Here is a 20,483-nt window from a genome sequence, read left to right as displayed (position 1 = left end):
TGCTGATCCAAGGAGAAATAAATAAAATAAGCAGAATTTCGATTTGCCATTGCCTGATATTTTGTGTTTTTACATTCATAGATTTTTTTTTTTAATTGAGATTACACTTTGGCTTTAGCAAACGCTTGCCTTATTTGTGATCCTTAACAGGATAAAATAGGAAAAGGAAAGTACCATGACTAAGCAAATGGATGTTTCTATTTCCTGTTATTCCCAAGGTTTCTTTGTGACATACATTACTCTCAGAATGAAAAACAGTAAGTGACGAAAAAGCGAATGATAATTTAAACTTGGTAGTGATGGGCAAACTAGCAATTTCACTACCAAGCCCCCTCCATAATATGCATCTAGGCATATCCCCCCAAAAGGGGCTGAAGTGCTAGCTGCCTTTCCTCCCGAGGCCAAGTAGCAATTAGGGTAGAAATCAAAAGGAGTAGTATATTTTATATATGTGTGTATATGTGTGTGTATGTATACACATATACACATATGTATCCATTATTGGTAGGGTCGTTATCCCCTTGACTGTCACAACAGCACTGTAACAGAGGCAGAGCTAGAGTTTTTGTTTTTTGTTTTCACTTTCTGCAGATCAGCACACAGAGACTTAACACTTTATTCAAGGTCACACAAACTAGTAAATGCCAAACCTGGAAACCTGTCCAAGTCTTGTGACTTCCATAGGTGTCTCAATGGAGTTGTTTACCGACAACTCCAACCTCTATTTTAACAACAAAGAATGATGGTGGAGATGATGATGAAGGTGATGAAGGAGGTCTTCAGCACCAGCATCACTATCATCAAACAGAAGCCACTGTCTGTTGGTCATTTGACCATATGTGAGGAGCTGTACAAAACCCATCGCACGCGTTGTATGCTTTAGTGCTGACAACATCCCAGTGAGATAGCTACCCTGAACTCCACTTGACAGGGAGAAAACTAAAGCTCACTGAGATTGAATAACTTGCCCAAGGCCACGCAGCTGATAAGTGGCAGGACCAGACTTTGAACAGCTGGGTTTGGCTTCCCTCAAAGGTCATGCTCTTCACCATCCCGCCGTGGGGAGCAGCAGTGATGTCCCTGAGTTGACAGACCACCACCGTAGCAGAGATTCTTCCCTCACTCCTAGACTTCGAGCCTCCTCTCCACCAGCAGGCAAGCTGGGCAGGCAAGAGGGATGTAGGGAATGGTTCTTGGGGACATTATGTTCCTTGGGACTCAGAATTACTGGCATTTATTTTCCAGTTGATTTCTCAGCTCCAGGAATAAACTCTGAAGGCAAAACAATCCCAGGCTGGAGCTATCATCATCACCCTGTTTCCTTTGGCAGCTGGCTAGAATTCACAAGAAATAAGCTGTTGCTCATACTGTTTGTAGAATGTTTCACTTTTTAATTTGAAAGATTTTATGCCAAAGTAGCAGCTGTCACTTGGAGACTGTTAAGGAGTCCCATAAATGGCAGGGTTTTCTAAGAATGCAGTTACACCGAAGGGTTTAGTGCTTCAGCAGGTTCTCGTTTCCCTGGCAAAGGGGTGGACTGTGGAGGGAACCAGGAGTTGGGGAGTGGAGATTTCCCAGATACCAATCGAGGGACTTGAACATCTTTGATCACAGCCAAGGCGCTTTAGTTATAATGCTCCTTAAGCCTAGCACTGAGACATCGGAAATAAGGGGAAAGCACAGAGAACCATTTTTCCTTAAGTGAAGAGTTCAGACTTCTTCTGAGATGTCCTTGATTAGCTCTAGGGTTCTTTAGAAATTAGCTGAAAATTATGCTCAGCAACCTCTACATAAATGAACCAGGGCATTCATTTTCTACCCTTTCTTCCACCATTTGATATTCCGTCATCTAAGGCACTTACATTCTGTTGTTTATCACCACATTTTTATTTTTTTAAGAACTTTTATTGAGATATAATTGACATACAATGAACTGCATATATTTAGTGTACAATTTGATTTTTTTTCTTATTAGTAATGTATATATGGCAACCCCAACCTCCCAATTCACACCACCCCAACCCCTATCACCACATTTTTAAATCTCTTTTATATTAGAAAAAGGAACACTTTATTTTTTCTGTTCTAAAAATCCCATTGTACAAAAATTAATGAAGTAGAATATCAGGATCCTCCTTAATGTAACTTCGCAGGGAGAATAACTATCAAGAGTTTCAATGTGTATCATTTCAGACTTTTTCTTGGCATGTACTCTATTTTTTTTTTGTACTCATTTTTATACAAACTGATTTTGGTGTAAATATCATTTGCAAATTAATTCTTTTTTTTTTTTAATTGTAAATATCCTCCCACGTCAGCTTTTATGGATCTACTACATTCTTTGGCCTCATAGCTGTACCATAATTTGTTAAGCCAATCACTCATTGATGGATATTTAGGTTGTTTTAGTTTTTCACCATTACAAACATTGCTGCAGTTAACATAGTTTTATAACTGCATTTGTAAGGTGAGTGCCTGGGGCCAAAGGTATATAAGCCTTAAATTTTGAGAGATTTTGCCAAACTCTGCTCCAGAAATCAATTTAGATGCCCACCAGGAGGACATGAAGGTGCCTGTTTCTTCACATTCTACCCAATAATGGAATCCTATACAGGTACATAGTGACTTTATTAGCGACGATAGGCATGTTGTTATATTAGACATTTGTATCCTTGGCGAAAATTTTTGAAGAGCTGTGTACTCATCTTTCTTTATATCTGATCCCTGGAATCAGCACCCCTCAGGGCACTCTGATGAGCTCTGCTAATCGATGCAACACTGACTCTGGGCCAGGCACGGTGCCTGGCAAGGATGGAGATTTAAAAATGAAAAAAGAATAGGTTCTCTTTCCATGAAGCTTAGTCTTTTAAAAGAACACTCCACATAGATGAAATTGAGACACAGATAACATGGCTCGTTAGGACCCACGGCAAGTCCTCAATTATACAGGAATTTGCACTAATGTCCCTGAAATCCTTCCCCAATATCACCATCACACAGAGTCACAGTGCAGATAATTGGAATTAAGGCCCTGTTAATCTTTACTAGCGACAAGGAGGTCTAGAACAAATTGCCTAAATTGACAAATTAATATTTACACAGTGTGATAGAACTTTTTAAGAATTCATATATCAAATTAATTTATGCCATGGTGCTCATCTTAACAAACCCTCATTAAATGTTGGCACTGGAAACAGTCTGCCCAATAGTGATTGCAAAGAGAATTTGTTTGCCAACCCCTGGTCTCTCGCAGATACAAAAGTAACATAAAATAATTTGTCTTCAGGGTTAATTTTTAAGAATTTAGTCTTACTTATATCTCTGTGTTTAGTTTCTTGCTTGTCAAAATGAGAAAGGACTGGTTTCTCTGGTCTTTTCACCAGTCACCCTGAATGATTACGAGAGAGTAAATGCTGTCAATGGTGCACCATTAAATATGATTTTTTGTCAGTTTAAGTCATCCTCTTAGACTGACTTGAACGTTACCATTTCAAAACCTGAAATTACTACTCTGATTACCATGGTCTTTAGAGATGGAATTTAGTCTCTCTGCAGAGTGAATGTTCTCAAAAAAAATGACAAAGTTTAACATTTCCTTTATGCAGATTAAAAAAGAAATGAAGCATAAATATTCCATATTGGAACAAACAGCACCATAGAAGAAAGTGAATGTAAATGCCTTATGTTACACAAGACTAAATGAAAATGTGATGTGAATTACTTTCTAGCTCAGGCTCATCACTAGTGCCCGGATGACTGTGTTTCTAGAGTTTTAAAAATCATTTCAATTTTCAACCAAATGCCGCTAGCCAAATAAACAGTGTGTCCCTAACCCTTTTTATAATGCTTCCTGGAAGAGAAATACAAACAGGACGAAAAAAAAAGCAAAGCATACTCAGCTCATCTTTCAGAGTCTCACTGTATATCACCAGGAGCCCTTAGAGACTTGTTGAACTTTTGAACTTGTCCATTTACTCATTTGATCAGTCAGTGCATGCCAGGTATGAACCAGGTGAGTGTAGAGGGCTTGCCCTCTGCTGCAGCTCCAGCCCATACTTAGCCATGTTTGGGTCCTAGGGGCCCCACCCATCTCAGCTCATTGGATGATGGGTAGGTACTGAATTATTAGTTGATCAACAGTCTGTATATGTTACTGGAACAAAGACTCATTCATTCATTTAGCACATTTTTTAATTTAATTTTTCTTTTATATTGGAGTAGAGTTGATTTACAATATTGTGTTAGTTTCAGGTGTACAGCAAAGTAATTCAGCTGTAAATATATCATATGTCCACTCTTTTTCAGATTCTTTTCCCATGTAAGTCATTACAGAACACTGAGTCCAGTTCCCTGTGCTATGCAGTAGGTCCTTGTTGATTATCTATTTTATATAGCAGTGTATTTATGTTAATCCCAAACTCCTGTTATCTCTCCTTCTGAGCCATGTTTCCCCATAAGTTTGTTTTCAAAGTCTGTGTCTGTTTCTATTTTGTGAATAAATTCATTTGTATCATTTTTTTAAATTCCACATATAAGTGGTATCATATGATATTTCTCTTTGTCTGACTTACTTCACTTAGCATGATAATCTCTAGATCCATCCATGTTGCTGCAAATGGCATTATTTCATTCTGTTTTATGGCTAATATTCCACTGTATATGTATATACAATCTTTATCCATTTATCTGTCAATGGATATTTAGGTTGCTTCCATGTCTTGGCTATTGTAAACAGTGCTGCAGTGAACATTGGGGTGCACGTATCTTTTCGAATTATGGTTTTCTCCAGATATATAGCACAGTTTTTGAATGCTTACTGTGTACAAGGAACTGTTCTTGGTGATGGAGATCAAGTGGAGAGCAAGTTACATTGGGTCTTTCTTCTCCTGGAGCTTACTTAACATCGTAGTGAGGGCAAAGAACAGGGGAAAGAAACACACAAACAAGCCAGAGACCAAGATCATGTCACATAGGCACAATGACAAAAATTAAACAGTGATACGGTGGATAATAGCAGGTAATGGAGTAGTCAGGGAGGTCCCTCTTATGAGTGGACATTTAAGCTGAGAGGTGAATGACAAGAAGGGTGAACTATGGAAGGATCCAGGTGGAACATGAAGAAGTAAGAGCAGGTGCAAATGCAGGAGGGAACCTGGCGCAGTAGAGGAATAGATAGAAGAATAGTGCAGGGAGAACACAGTGAATGAAAAGGAGAGTGGGGTACAGTGAGTTATGCAGGGGCCAATAAGAGACAGAGCCTCATGGGCCATACTTGCATTTTGTTCTGGATGCAGTGGGAATCCTTTGCTTAAGACGAAAGGAGTAACATGATCTGATTTACATATTTTCAGGATTATTTTAACTGTTGTGTGCAAAATATATTTTTCAGTTAATCTAGGCAAGAGAGAATAGTGGCTTAAATAGGGTTTTAGTGATTACGAGGGAGAAAACTGGAAAGATTTGGGATATATTTACAGAGATGGTGCACAGAACTGGCTTCTAGAAGCAATATGTGGGGCGAAGGCAAGGCAAAGAAGGCGTCAAGGCTTGGGGTCCAAGAATGGGGAGGATGTTGGTGGGTGGGACATGGATCAGGTGTTCCATTTTGGACATGTCAAGTTGAGATACCTCTTAGATGCAATAGTTGTTTTAAAACAAATGAATGGCCTGTTGTAGAAAGCGATGGTAGACCAATCAGATTCCCTATTTGAGGTATCTGCACCAAGAAACTGGAGGGAGGGAAGGAGCTGCAGATGAGTCAAAGCCAGAGAGGCCATGGAGAGCTCTCTCTGAGCCAAAGCTATAAAGAAGCAGAAACTGAATCAAAAAGGAAGCCACTTGGAGAAAGGAAAGTATCAGATCAAAAGAGATAAATACATCTCGAGGCGTTGTCAGGGTACATGGCCCGAGAGGGAGATGTGAGTGAGTTGTCACTCCCTAGACCTGCCTCTGTCCCTCTTACTTTCTAGTTCTGCCCACAGGTACCCTTCCAAAAATATGCTGTTTGTTTTTTTTTTTTTAATGTGATTTAGGTGGGTTGCTGTTTCTTTCCAATAAACTAACCTAGTTGAAGTAAATAATTCAACACATTGAGGACCACAAAAATGAGTTAGATGAAGTCATTGTCCTCAGTGAGTTCACAGCCCAGTAAAGAAGATAATAATACGAAGAATTGTTATGTAAAGTCCAAATGAAATGCTAAAGGTGTTAAAACGTTATCTATCTGCCATTTAGTATTACATGCTCTTTTATAAGCAAACAAAAAATTAAATGTATAATTTGTCTATTGGAATCTGCATCAGGTAATAGATACTGCAAATGATGGTTTCTGTTAGGAAATATATGGCATTATATAAGGCAAAATTTCCCATATTTTGATCATGGGTTTTACCAAATGTGCATCCCACCTGGACTGTTATTTACTTCCTGTTTTCATGTAGTTAAACTCACTTTTGTAACTGAAATACTGTCACCTCATCCTAAGTAATAAAGCCCTGAAATAATGGTTTGTTTGCTATTTATATAGTTTTCTAATATTCATAAAAATAAATAGACTATGAAAATAAAGAGCCGGGCTGCATGTGGCTAAAATCATATCACAACCACTAGGGCTACAAGTACCAGATTCTTGGAAACAGTGACAGAGAGAGAAAAGCACTAGACTCAAATTTATAAGATCAGACTTTGAACTTGGCCCCTTAACCGAGGAGATACTCTGCAGTTCTGGGAGAATCAATCTCTTTTTCCCTCAGCAATAAAATGAGTGTATAGCTTCCCTGCCCCTCTTACAAAGTGATTATAAAGATCACATATGCCAGAGTATGTTCAGATGCTCTGCAAAAGACAAAGTGCCTAACAAATTGCAAGTGCTTATTAAGAATGTAGTTGTAGACTATAATGACTGTACCTGTGGGTTCCTAATGTAAGTGCCACTTGGACATTTAAAAACCAGAAAGAATATTTTCTCTTCTAAGTTGTGCTCCAGAAACCTCCAGCTCTTTAAACTTGTCTTCACTTATTATCAGAACCATACAGTTTGGACTGTGCTCAAAATAATTTCCAGTTATTTCTGGCAAGCAAGCCTTGTCTTCCTAAGTACATAAGGGAGCCCACAGAGAAGGCACCTTCTTTTATCGAATGAGTTCATTGTAAATAGACTATACGTTATAGTGTACAGCGTGGCACGAGCAAAGATTTAGTGCCACTTATTGGCTACAGTCTTTGTATGAGATAATTAAGCTCTCTGAATCTATTTCCTAATTTGCAAAATGGAAATAATAATCCCTATTTTGTAAGGGTTTTATGAATTTTAATGAAATAATGACAGTTAATTGCTTAATATAGTGCCTGAGCCATACATAGCAAGCTCTAAATAAATATCAAGCACTATTATTTTACTGCAGAAGGATGAGAATTGCTATTCACGTTGGTGACATCTGTTAGGAGTCTATGATTCCACATATTATAATACCCACCTTGTAGGGTTATTGTGAGAAGTAAATCAAAGTTCTCACATGTAAACAATGTCTGGCACATGACAAGTGCTTAATAAATGTAACCCTTTGCTGTCCTCATCAGCTTTTGTTATCTCAGTATTTATTGCAGTACATGTTATTTTGGATAAAGCAGAGTATGATGACAGGATTCTTAGTTGTAGAAAATTCTGTGTTAAATCAGAGTTGATTGTCTATATTGTTGTTTCTGTTCTGCTGTTCAAAAAACACTATGGAGTTTAGCATAGTGTTAGAGAATAATAGATGTTCGAAAGCTGCTACATGATAAACAGGAGAGATTAGCATCAGGTTTGATTCGAATACCTAAAGCTCTTTATTGATAAAAACCTAGACTTGTGCTGTTATACACTAGCTACCTGTGGCCACAAACCCTTGGAATATGGCTAGTCTGAACGGAGATGTGCTGTAAAATGTGAAATGTATACTCAATTTCAAAGACCTAGTATGAAAAGAAACATTAAAAAATCCATTAATAACATTTTATATTGATTAGCATTGACATAGTAATATTTGGGGTATATTGGTTTAAATAGATTACTTCGATTATTAATAATTTTACCTGTTTATTTTTACTTTTACAATGGGGCTACTAGAAAGTTTAAAATGAAACCTGTGTCTCCCATTGTGGCTTGCATTATGTTTCTTTTGGACAGCGCTGACCCAAGCCATTTCATAGTTCAAAGGTTGACAAAATATCTTGGCTCACGTTACAGTAGCAAAGTTTTTCCAGAATTTTAATGTAAATTATTTTTGTGCCAGTTTTTATCTGTTGAATCCACTTTCTAAACTTACTGTTTTGTAGCAAGCCATGATTTTAAGTGGGTAAAGTCTGGTCATCTAGTTCTCTTACTCGTGTATATCTTAGTGTATTTAAAATGTATTATTTTGTAACATAAAATTTAAGATAGTTGTTTGCACTGAATTAAAGAGTAGAGAAAGTGACAGTTTACCCTAAAACTAACAAAATGACAAGAACAAAAATGACTAATGTTATAATTATGCAGATAATCTTGAAGGGAAGTCAGTGGCTGAGATTAGGTGATGAGTCTGAAAACAGTGACGGATTGTTTAGAAACCAATAGTATTTTGATTAATGTATAATAGTAAAATATTGCTTTTAGTGGTGCGATTATGCCCAGCAGAAATGTCGATTGTAGAAGATTACCAAGTCCTACACAGTATACTATATTAATTTGTGAATCCAGTGAAAATAATCTTATATAGTATGCACATTCCCAAATCTCCATCAAGAAGACAGTATCTGTAACAGAGAGACCTTTTAATGAGTTGATTTAGTCAACTTTTTTTTCTTTTTCTTTCTTTTTTAAATTTGTTTATTTTTTTGGCCACACCGCACGGCATGCGGGATCTTAGTTCCCTAACCAGGGATCTAACCCGTGCCCCCTGCAGTGGAAGCACAAAGTCTTAACCACTGGACTGCCAGGGATTTCTGAAAACATTTTGAAATGAAAACATTTTGTAAAATAATGTGTTGATAACATTTAAAATCTCATATGGATGCGTATGTTTTGGCCATGTGTAGGTGTGGGTATTCGAGCTTTAGAGAAGTTTCTATGATGAAGAGCCCTTGAAGCTAAGAACAAAGAAAAAATGCTTTGCTTTATGGAGATCTTGTTAACAATATTCCAGAAACTTTCTGAAGCACCCAAAATATCATCCTGTAAAGAGGTATTAAGCACCAATGTGCTTTAGCTTAGAATTCATAATTCGCCAAAAAAAAAAGTGGAACATCACTCATATTCTATAATCCTGTCCTCTGCACCTTCCTCCTTTGTTCTACAGGACTTTAACAATCTGCCCTTCTCCAAATTTACAAATGATTTGCTTTTCCAAAGTTCTTCTCCAAGAGTCAGTCGTCCTCTTGGAGTGCAGGGAGCGTTGGGTTCCAAGGGTAGTCCACTAAAGCCACATGTGGAGCTACAACAGTATGCATTTACAATGAACACCACAGATGCAAGCTAATTAAAAGAGACTGCTACAGAACTGAAGATCATCTTTAAAAAGTATCTTGAAAATCCATGTATGAAGAGAACCAGTATTTTTGGGAGGGTAGCTTTTTATTTTATTTTATTTTTTTAGTTTAAGTATAGTTGATTTACAATGGGATTAGCAGATATAAACTATTATATACAGGATGGATAAGCAATAAGGTCCTACTGTGTAGCCCAGGGAACTGTATTTAATATCCTGTGATAAACCTTAATGGAAAAGAATATTTAAAAAAAAAGAATGTCTATATATGCATAACTGAGATGCAGTTTTCAATTAGCAACTGAAAAATAAGTAGGAGAGACTTCTGCGAACATCCTGCAAACTGCTCTGGGAATCTTCAAGGACCATAGAGGTTAACCGCAAAGGTTCTGTTATCATCAAATAGTATTTCTCAATGTTTGTCTTTTCACTGACAGGGGTATGCCCCCCTCATTACTCTTGCGCTCAGCTATGGCGAGGTGCTTTTGTGGCTCAGGTGGACAGAAGGTTGTGGGGGAAGGGACAGAAAAAGAGCGGGAAAGCGGAGAGAGATTTCTGAAATGATTGAGAAAGAGGTGAAAGGTAGAAAAGGGAGTTTACTTACAGAGATGAGGTGTGAGTGAAAGACAGTAACTGAACTGGGAAGGAAGGAGGAAGAGAAAATGTGGGACTTGCTCCGTAATCAGTGATAACAGCTCATTTCCTGAGCTCCCATGCTGTTCTAGGACTGTGCTGTGTATTTGACACACATGTAATCTTCCCAATTAAAGACAGTACTAATCTCATTTATAAATGAGAAAACCAAGGCCCAGAGGCTTAGGTGTTAGGTTGAACCGTATGAAATTGCCACTATTTTGCTTGGCGTATGACAATTTCAATTGGTTCAACCTAATACCTTGCCTGGGGACACAGAACTAGTTAATTTTGGAATGAGGTTGTAAATGCCCCTGGGCGCTTAATCTGTCCCCCACTTTCCACACATCTACACGACGACATTGGAGGGAAGAGAATACATGCTGTAAGGGATCTTGCATCAGACAGGACCATCTTCTCACCATCAGGGTGGTGGCACCATGGGGGAAGGAATGCCCAGGAGCTTTTCAAAGCAGGGTTGGTTATAGAGCAGAACCAATCATTTGAATGCACAGGTTATTTGTATGTCTGCTATTTGTAGCTTGAAAGTCATCTACATTAAACGCTTCATATCTGTAGAAAACAGCTAATCCGCAGAGGGAAGGCCATTTCTACATTAGCATGCTTACATTGTAATGTGGTTTACATACAAAACAGACATTTTAACCTCCCCTCACCCTACTAGGAAAGCATGGTTTTATTGGTTCCCAGTAGCTCGTGTCTTATGCAAATTACTCCACTTGGCTCTAAGTTTCAGTGAGCAGCATTCCAGCAGCGAGAGGAGTTCAGTCGATGATAGTAATGTCTTGTGAGGGACCTTCTTTGTAGACTTTTCTATTGATTTTTATATTTTCACATCCCCAAAAACTTCATCCCTGAGCTGAAAACTCTACTTGTCTGTGAATGCACCTCCATCTGTTGTTCTGGGCTTAACTTGTCATTTTTTCTGGATATTAACACAGGACAGAGATTAGTCCTGTATACTTTGTGTCCTCAGACCCTACTTCCTTCCTTCCTTCTTCCCTCTCTCCTTCCTTCCTTTCTCCCTCTCTCTCATCCTCCTTCCTTTCTTCCTTTCCTCCCTCATTCACTCTGTGTTTTTTCCCCTCTTCCTGACTGAGCCTTGTAGAGCAAATCTGTGAAAGGAATTGTTGGCTGGACATGGACCCTGGTACCCCGAGGAGGCAGTGGGACAGGCCTGAGATAGCTGATGGAGGAGACATGCTTCTTTCACGTTTGCAATTCCTACTTCTCAGCAATGTGCCCCCAAAGCAAATATTTACCAGTTGCATGCCACAAAATTTCCCAAATGTCCTTTCTGAAATATTTTGAGGAAAACCTCTTTGCCTCACTAGGTAGATAAGTTTAACCAGTGATCCCCAAAAGGATTTTTGAGAAACGTTAGTCTTATAAAATGCTCTTCAAAGGATTCACACTGTCTCAAAGAGATATCTGTCCTTCCATATTCTTTGCCCCATTACCCACAATAGCCAAGACGTGGAAACATCAACAAATGAATAGAGCAAGAAAAAAATATATGTACATCACATTCATATATATGTGCACACATATTTCTATACCACACATATACTGATATGTATGTATAAATATACATGCAATGGAATATTATTCAGCCATAAAAAAGAAAGAAGTCTTGCCATTTGCAACAATATGTGTGAACCTCAAGGGCATTATGCTAAGGGAAATAAGTCAGACAGAGAAGGAAAGATACTATATAATCTCACTTAAGTGTGGAATCTAAAAAAGCCAAACTCAGAAACAGAGAGTAGAGAATAGACTGGAGAACTCGAGGTTTGGGGGCACAGGGGGTGAAGGGGAAGCTGAGACGAAGTAGAGAGTAGCATAGACATATATATACTACCAACTGTAAAATAGATAGCCAGTGGGAAGTTGCTGTATAACAGGGAGTTCAACTCGAGGATGGATGATGCCTTAGAGGACTGGGACGGGGAGGGTGGAGGGGAGTCTAGGGAGGGAGGGAATACGGGGATATGTGTATAAATACAGAAGATTGAACTTGGTGTACCTCAAAAAAATAAAAATAAAATAAAAAAACATGCAGGAGGAGAGGCCTGATGTTTTGGCTATTTGCCATTAAAGCTCATTAAAATGAAAAAAAAAAAAAAAAAAAAAAAAAGAGTAGGAGGGTGGTTACCTGGGGGTGGGGTCAGGTAAATGGGGAGATGGTAGTCAAAGGGTACAAACTTTCACTTGTAAGATGAGTAAGTTCTGGGGATCTAATGTACAGCATGGTAACTATAGTTAACAGTACTGCATTGTGCACTTCAAAGTTGCCAAAATCTTAAATATTCTCACCACACACACAAAAAAAGGTAATTATGCAAGGTGATGGAGGTGTTAACGTTATTGTGCTAATCATTTTGCAGTATATAACTATATCAAATCATCACATTGTACACCTTAATTTTACACAATATTATGTATCAATTATATCTCAATAAGGCTAGAAAAATAAATAATAATGAAAGACTGAGATAAAAAGCATTGAAATACTGTTGAGAAACACCATTTACTGGCCCCCATCACAGTGTAAATTGAAATAGCGAAGGCTCCGAAAAGTCCCGCAGAAGAGAAATCTGTTTATATCTGTTAACCCAGCATCTCCCTAACTCATTTCATCACACAACCTTGTCTTAAAATATAACATCTTTTTAACATAACGTAACTAGACTTCCATAGAACACGCTTTTGAAATGTTGAGTTAGATATTAATGAATTTTCATTCCAACTGCAAAAGAGCTCTCTCCTAAAAAGAGCTGCATCTCTTAAAAGCTGTATCTCTTAAAAAGTGAAAATTAAAAGCTTCCATGCTGCCTCAGACCCATACTCTTTCCAATTTATAGGTCTGTCTTTAATGCGGGTGGATGTTCTATGGGCAGCACATTCAAATCTGCTATGTCCACTCATTCGTCAGGGCGTCGTATAGAGCACTAGCTCTGCCAGCCTGACTTAGACAGTGGTACTGCTGAGAGGTGGGTAAAGATCTCAGAATTATTAAGCATCTGATGTGATGGAAGTGTTGCAAATGAAGGGGGGTCAAGACTGTCTCCTATAATTTTATCCTGGGTAGCCAAGTAATTAACAGATTATAAATTGGAGGTGTGTCTTAATCATGCTCCATTTTCCTTGATTGTAAATAGGTAGTTCAGACAAAACTTACTAATGAGTGGAGGTCCCAGTCTTATGCCCAAATACCTCACTCATGAAAAAGCACTAGGCTTTACAGCTTTGCTTCCTCCCCTCGCCTACTCTCTGAAGAGAGAAAGTACAGAAGCTGAATAGTGACCAAGATGGGAGGATAAAACAGCATGGATGAACCTGAGCTCTTCTGAGGCAGTCAAATAAACGTCTCCCAAGAATAAGAGAGGACTGGGATTTGTATTGAGTTGCCGTTTAAGAGAATCACATGCAATGACTGAGATTCTCAGTAAACTACACGCTGTTATATACGATAGTTATATACGATAGTTCACAAGTGCTGGACTATAAGAACCTCAGCTTCATAGATAATGGGCCAGTTTCAAGGAAGCTGCAAACTCAAATACCAACATTGCCAGGCAAGTACTATCAATGATGGAGTGCAGGAGGAATGGAGAAATAGCCACTGCCACTCAGGTCTAAGAAGAATCGCCTGAGAAATGATGGGATCCTCACTGACAGATGCTAAAAACAGAGCAGGAAAGTTCTAGAAGAAACTGGATATTTGCATAATTTTAAATATCTCTCCTAAGATATTTATAAATTACAAAGGGAAAATTACTAAACTTCACAGTGGAGAAACCCAGCAGATACCACCTTAACCAAGGTTAACATCACCAGAAATAAGATAGCATTGACATCATGTACCCCGTGATAAGATGCACTGGGATCACAAAATTGCTTCTGTGGCCTTCTTGCTACAAATGCATAGCTTCAGTCTAATCATGAGGAAAAAAGCAAACCCAAAATGAGACATTCTGTGAAATAATTGACTAGTAATTATCAGAAGTGCCACAGTCACAAGACTGGGAGAAACTAGGAACTGTCGCCAATTGAAGGAGACTAAAGAGGCGTAATAATTAAATGCAACATGGGATCCTGGATCGTGCTCTGGAACAAAAAAGGGACATTAAGAGGAAAATGGCTGAAATTTGAATAAGGCCTATAGTTTAGTTAAAAACATTCCTATGTTAACATTAGGGGAACGTGGAGGAAGGATACACATGAACTCTTTATGCTATTTTTTGCAAATTTCCTATCCGTCGAAAATTAGTTTAAAAAGTAAGGATAGCAGAAAAAGAAGAAGAAATGGTGAGATTCAGAAACTCCAACATCGCACTAACCTATAGAAATATAGTGTGAGCCGTGAATATGAGTCACATGTCGTTTTAAATTTTCTAGGAGCAAATTAAAGAAAGTTCAAAAAGATTGGTGAGATTAATTTTAGTAATTTAACTCAATATATCAAAAATACTATCATTTCAACATGTAATCAATATAGAAAATTACTGAGATCTTTTTATATTCCTTCTTGCTCTATGTCTTCAAGAGCCAATCTCAATTCAGACTAGCTGCTTTTGCAGTTCTCCATAGCCTCGTGTGGCTAGTGGCTGCCATACTGGACAACACACATCTACCACCATCAAGACACATTCTGTTTGCATCTCTTATTTCTGCTTCTTTCTATGAGGGTTTTGTTCTTTCCTACTATAGACTCCTCCTTCCTTCCCTCACTTAAGGGCATTTATATGTTTCAGGCATTATTCTATGCACAAAACTGACAAAAATTTCCAGCTTCCTGGAGCTTCCATTCTTGAGGGAGTGATTGACATAAACAGTAGCAATAGTAAATAAGTAAATTATACACTAATTAGAAGATAGTAAGTGCTATGGAGTGGGGGTGTAGGGGGCACAGAGCTGCATAAGGTGACTCAGATACACTGGGGGTAGGAAAGCTAAAAGAGGCAAGACCTGAAATCAAACCCAGGTCCCCTATGACTTCATTCTGCTACTTTCCATTCTTTAGTTTCAACAGACAATTCTGAATGAAAGGAATAATGGGAAAGTAAAAGCAATGTTTGGCTTTGACTTATTTAGTACTTAATAAGGTCAGGTCCAGCTCAGTCACAGAGGGCAAACACTTGAGTGCCATTTTCAATGTCTGGTTTAAAGGAGGTGATAGCACTCTGAACAGCCACCCCTCCAGCTAAACAAAGCAGAAATATGCAGGAGCTGTCTTATAAGGACTAGGATATCTCGGCAGAAAACAGGGTTTTGAAGTTATGCAGCCCACTGCACTTTCTTGACATGAGTCCAGAAAGGTTTGATCAATGGGGTTTGATTCTTTCTTGCCCTGAAATTTGAGTAATTGCCTACAGCCTGGTGAATTTAACATATTCGAAAAATTGATTTCTTCTCTCTAGGGGACTGTGAATTTTGTTGACTCTCCTTGCAATAGAGTATGAGGTTCATTGCTTTTTTAAACTTTTGGTCAATAATAGTTACTCATTGAAATACCTTCCAATGGCAGTTCTTCCTGGTCTGGGATATGAGAAGAGAGTTGCTGCCAGAAATATGTGTGAGGAATCCTGCAACCTCTGCTTTTCAGTCTGAGATACCTTAAAGAAGTTAAAAGCAGGAGGTGCAACAGAAAAAGAGAAAGAGAGAGAATTTGTCCTGTATTGTGTGTGTCTTGGTCCTGCATCTGATTATGTGAGGTGCTTGTTGGGATGCAGATTCTGGGGTCTAGCCCCAGATCTCCAGATCCCAGATCTTTGGAAGATGGAGCCTGAGAATCTGGCTGGTTCATAAGGTTCCTGAGCGATTCTTATGCCCACTTGGTGTTGAGAACTGTGGATCCTGATGCCTCTGCTCATGGCTGGGATGCTCAGGGGGTCTCTTCTAAGAAAGGGACACTGAACTGCCCCCTGCGTGTTGGATTCTCTGTCTATCAGGCTTTGTAACATGAAGACCAGGGGATTTGGATCCAGCATACTAACCCCCATGGTACTGGGTCAGCAGAAGAATTCTTCAGATCTCTTAATTGTAATATTGTAACAAACTATGCTGTTCCCATTTTGTAATGCACTGGCATCGAGGCTGCTTTCCTCTCTCTGTTTTGCTAAGGGGAATGCAGACGTGCTTCTGCTCCTTTTCTTTTCACTTGGACTCCTGTAATGCATGTATTTATAGTCCAAGGAGGCAAGACAGAGAGCCAGGACAGACTTGTGCTTTCAAGACCTGCCATGTGGACCTGGACAGGGACATGTCAGGCCTCCAGAAATGAGCAAGTTCTTTGTCTGCACTCTGAGCATAGCCCTTTTATCATCTGTGGTCCCATCTAAACAGCTTTTCTTAAAGGATAAAGCCTATTGTAATTGTGGACTCTCTAATGGACTCGGGTACCGTTTAAAAGCAGCAAATGAAAGAGGAACTTATGAGGACTGTGCTCTTTAACTAGACCTTGGAGCCCTGGATGAACTTACTTTTATGTTACAGTCTCTTATTTTTACTCCTTTTTTAAAATTACAAAAGTAATAGCTGCCCATTGTACAATATTCAAATAATACAAATAAGTAAAAAAATGAAAGCTACCGGGACTTCCCTGGCGGTCCAGTGGCTAAGACTCTGTGCTTCCACTGCAGAGGGCATGGTTTCCATCCCTGGTCAGAGAACTAAAAGATCCCACATGCCGCGTGGCTCTGCCAAAAAAATAAAAATAAAAGCTACCATGTACCAACCACTCAAATTCTATTCTCTGCTGTTTTTCTAGCCATATATAAACATAGATGATTACACACACACACAAGAGTAATCAGGACTCTGTAAATTGTAAATGAGACCAGCCCAATTCAAAAGATTTGTGAAGAATAGGAGGAATCTCTTGGCTTACATAATCATACTTTTTTAAAATTGGAGTATAATTGCTTTACAATGTTGTGTTAGTTTCTGCTTTACATGGAAGTGAATCAGCTATATGTATGCATACATCCCCTCCCTCTTGGACCTCTCCCCGCCGCTCATCCCACCCATCTAGGTCATCACAGAACACCGAGCTGAGTTCTCTGAGCAGGTTCCTCCTAGCTAGCTATTTTACACATAGTAGTGCATATAGTCAATCCTAATCTCCCAATTTGTCCCACCCTCCCCTTTCCCCACCCCCATGTCCACATGTCTGTTCTCTATGTCTGCAGCTCTATTCCTGCCCTGGAAATAGATTCATCTGTACCATTTCTTCTAGATTCCACTTAACTGAGGTGAATTAGCTTTAAAAATGACCAGATCCAGGGTAGTCTTTCTTTCTGTCATCTCTCAGCATGTCCTCTTTCTGTGTGTCTTCCTCATCCCCCCCCCCCGCCCCCGCCGCAATTGGCTTCCCCCAGATGTTGGGGAGGATAGTTACCTGCAGACCTGGACTTGCTCCAGATTCCAGACAAAATAATGCCCCATCTCTATTCAAAAATGTGGACGCCAGAACCTGTAACAGTGTGGTCTAACATGGCAAAGGAGAATTAAAATTGCAGATGGAATTAAAGGTGTTCATCAATTGACCTTAAAATAGGAATATTATCCTGGATTATCTGAGTGGGCACAAAGTAATCACAAGGGTCCTTAAAAGTGAAAGAGGGAAGAGTTAGAGTCTGAGAAACAGATGCGACAGTGGAAGCCAGATCAGAGACATGTAATGTGAGGAGGACTCAAGCCTCTGCCGCTGGATTTGAAGGTGGAGGAGTGCGGCCATGAGCCAAGGAAGTGGATGCCCCTGGAAGCTGGAAAAGCCAAGGAAATGGATCTCCCCCCCTCAGACTGCCCAGAAGGGAGCACAGCTCTACTGACACCTTGAGACGTGTCATATTTCTGATGTATATAATGATAAGATAATAAATTTGTGTTCTTTTAAGCCACTGTGTCTGTAGTACTTTGTTCTAGCAGCTGTAGAGACCTAATATAAAGCACAAAAGGCAAGAGACTTTTTCTCCTCAAAATCAAAATGTTTAAAAATCTTTGGAAGGCTTCTGACCAGCCTAGCTTGATTTTTTTGTTTTAAGCTCTTTATTGGAATATAATTGCTTTACACTCTTGTACCAGCTTATGAGGTACACCAAAGTGAATCAGCTGTATTTTTACACATATCCCCATATCCCCTCCTTCCCGTGACTCCCCCCCACCCTCCCCATCCCGGCCCTCTAAGGCATCACCCATCATCGAGTTGATCTCCCTTTGTTATACAGCAACTTCCCACTAGCTACCTATTTTACACTTGGTAGTATACGTATGTCTGTGCTATTCTCTCACTTCGTCCCAGCTTCCCCTTCACCAACCCCCCCCCCCCAACCCTGTGTCCTCCAGTCCATTCTCTGCATCTGCATCCTTATTCTTGTCCTGTCTCTGGATTCATCAGTACCATTTTTTTTTTAAGATTCCGTATATATGAGTTAGCATACAATATTTGTTTTTCTCTTTCTGGCTTACTTCACTCTGTATGACAGACTCTGGGTCTATCCACCTCATTACATATAGCTCCATCTCATCCCTTTTTTTTTTTTTTTTTTTATTTATTTATTTATTTATTTATTTATTTTTTGGGGGGGTACACCAGGTTCAATCATCCGTTTTTATACACATATCCCCATCTTCCCTCCCTTCCTTGACGCCCCCCCCCCAAGCCCCCCCCACCCTCCCCGCCCCAGTCCTCAAAGTCATCTTCCATCCTCGAGTTGGACTCCCTTTGTTATACAACAACTTCCCACTGACTATTTTACAGTTGGTAGTATATATATGTCTGTGTTACTCTCTTGCTTCGTCTCAGTTTCCCCTTCACCCCCCGCCCCCTCCCATACCTCGAGTTCTCCAGTCCATTCTCTGTATCTGCATCCTTGTTCTGGTCACTGAGTCCAACAGTACCATTTTTAGATTCCGTATATGTGAGTTAGCATACAATATTTGTCCTTCTCTTTCTGACTTACTTCACTCTGTATGACAGACTGTAGTTCTATCCACCTCATTACATATAGCTCCATCTCATCCCTTTTTATAGCTGAGTAATATTCCATTGTATATATATGCCACATCTTCTGTATCCATTCATTTGTTGATGGGCATTTAGGTTGCTTCCATGTCCTGGCTATTGTAAATAGTGCTGCAATGAACATTATGGTACATGTTTCTTTTTGGATTATGGTTTTCTCTGGGTATATGCCCAGGAGTGGGATTACTGGATCATATGGTAGTTCTGTTTTTAGTTTTTTAAGGAACCTCCAAACTGTTTTCCATAGTGGCTGTACCAACTTACATTTCCCACCAACAGTGCAGGAGAGTTCCCTTTTCTCCACACCCTCTTCCAGCATTTGTTGTTTCTAGATTTTTTGATGATGGCCATTCTGACCAGTGTGAGGTGATACCTCATTGTGGCTTTGACTTGCATTTCTCTAATGACTAGTGATGTTGAGCATCTTTTCATGTGTTTGTTGACCATCTGTATGTCTTCTTTGGAGACATGTCTATTTAGGTCTTCCACCCATTTGTGGATTGGGTTTTTTGCTTTTTTGGTATTAAGCTGCAGGAGCTGCTTGTATATTTTGGAGATTAATCCTTTGTCAGTTGCTTTATTGGCAAGTATTTTCTCCCACTCTGAGAGTTGCCTTCTTGTCTTGTTGCTGGTTTCTTTCGCTGTGCCAAAGCTTTTAAGTTTCATTAGGCCCCATTTGTTTATTCTTGATTTTATTTCCATGATTCTAGGAGGTGGGTCCAAAAGGATCTTGCTTTGATGTATGTCATAGAGTGTTCTGCCTATGTTTTCCTCTAGGAGTTTTATAGTGTCTGGCCTTACATGTAGGTCTTTAATCCATTTGGAGTTTATTTTTGTGTATGGTGTTAGGATGTGTTCTAATTTCATTCTTTTACATGTTGCTGTCCAATTTTCCCAGCACCACTTATTGAAGACAGCCTAGCTTGATTTTCAGCCAACCTCCATCCCTGTCACCATGGTCATCAGAATAGGGTACTATAATTGTCTAGATCTGATTCCTCTTTACAGCAGGGAAGGGGATCAAGAGACTGTGACTGGCAGCCCGTCTCCTCAGCATCACATAACTGGCATAGGAACAGAGAAATTCCTCCAAAGGAAGATCATGCGGCTTTGTTGTTTATAGCTTGTTTTTCAGAATGGGTTTGTGACATATATTTTATTCTATAATTTGCTTAATTCTCTTTACAACATATTTTGGAGGTATTTCCATTTCAATTTATGTAAAACGTACTTTGTTCTGTTTAGTAGCTGCCTGGTATTCCATTGTGTAGGTGAACCAAACTGATTTAACCACA

At 39.2% G+C, this 20,483-nt stretch overlaps 1 protein-coding gene across 2 annotated transcripts in view; it reads left to right on the top strand.

The window, feature by feature from the left end:
* SYNPR (synaptoporin) overlaps window positions 1-20,483 on the top strand; it is a 300,920-nt gene that overhangs the window by 193,727 nt on the left and 86,710 nt on the right. The gene's annotated exons all lie outside the window — the stretch shown is intronic.

This window comes from Hippopotamus amphibius, chromosome 13 (assembly GCF_030028045.1).
Source record: "Hippopotamus amphibius kiboko isolate mHipAmp2 chromosome 13, mHipAmp2.hap2, whole genome shotgun sequence".
In the NCBI taxonomy this organism is placed as follows: Eukaryota; Metazoa; Chordata; class Mammalia; order Artiodactyla; family Hippopotamidae; genus Hippopotamus; species Hippopotamus amphibius.
The sequence above is the reverse complement of the archived record's forward strand: the minus strand, read 5'-3'. Positions and strand labels throughout refer to the sequence as shown.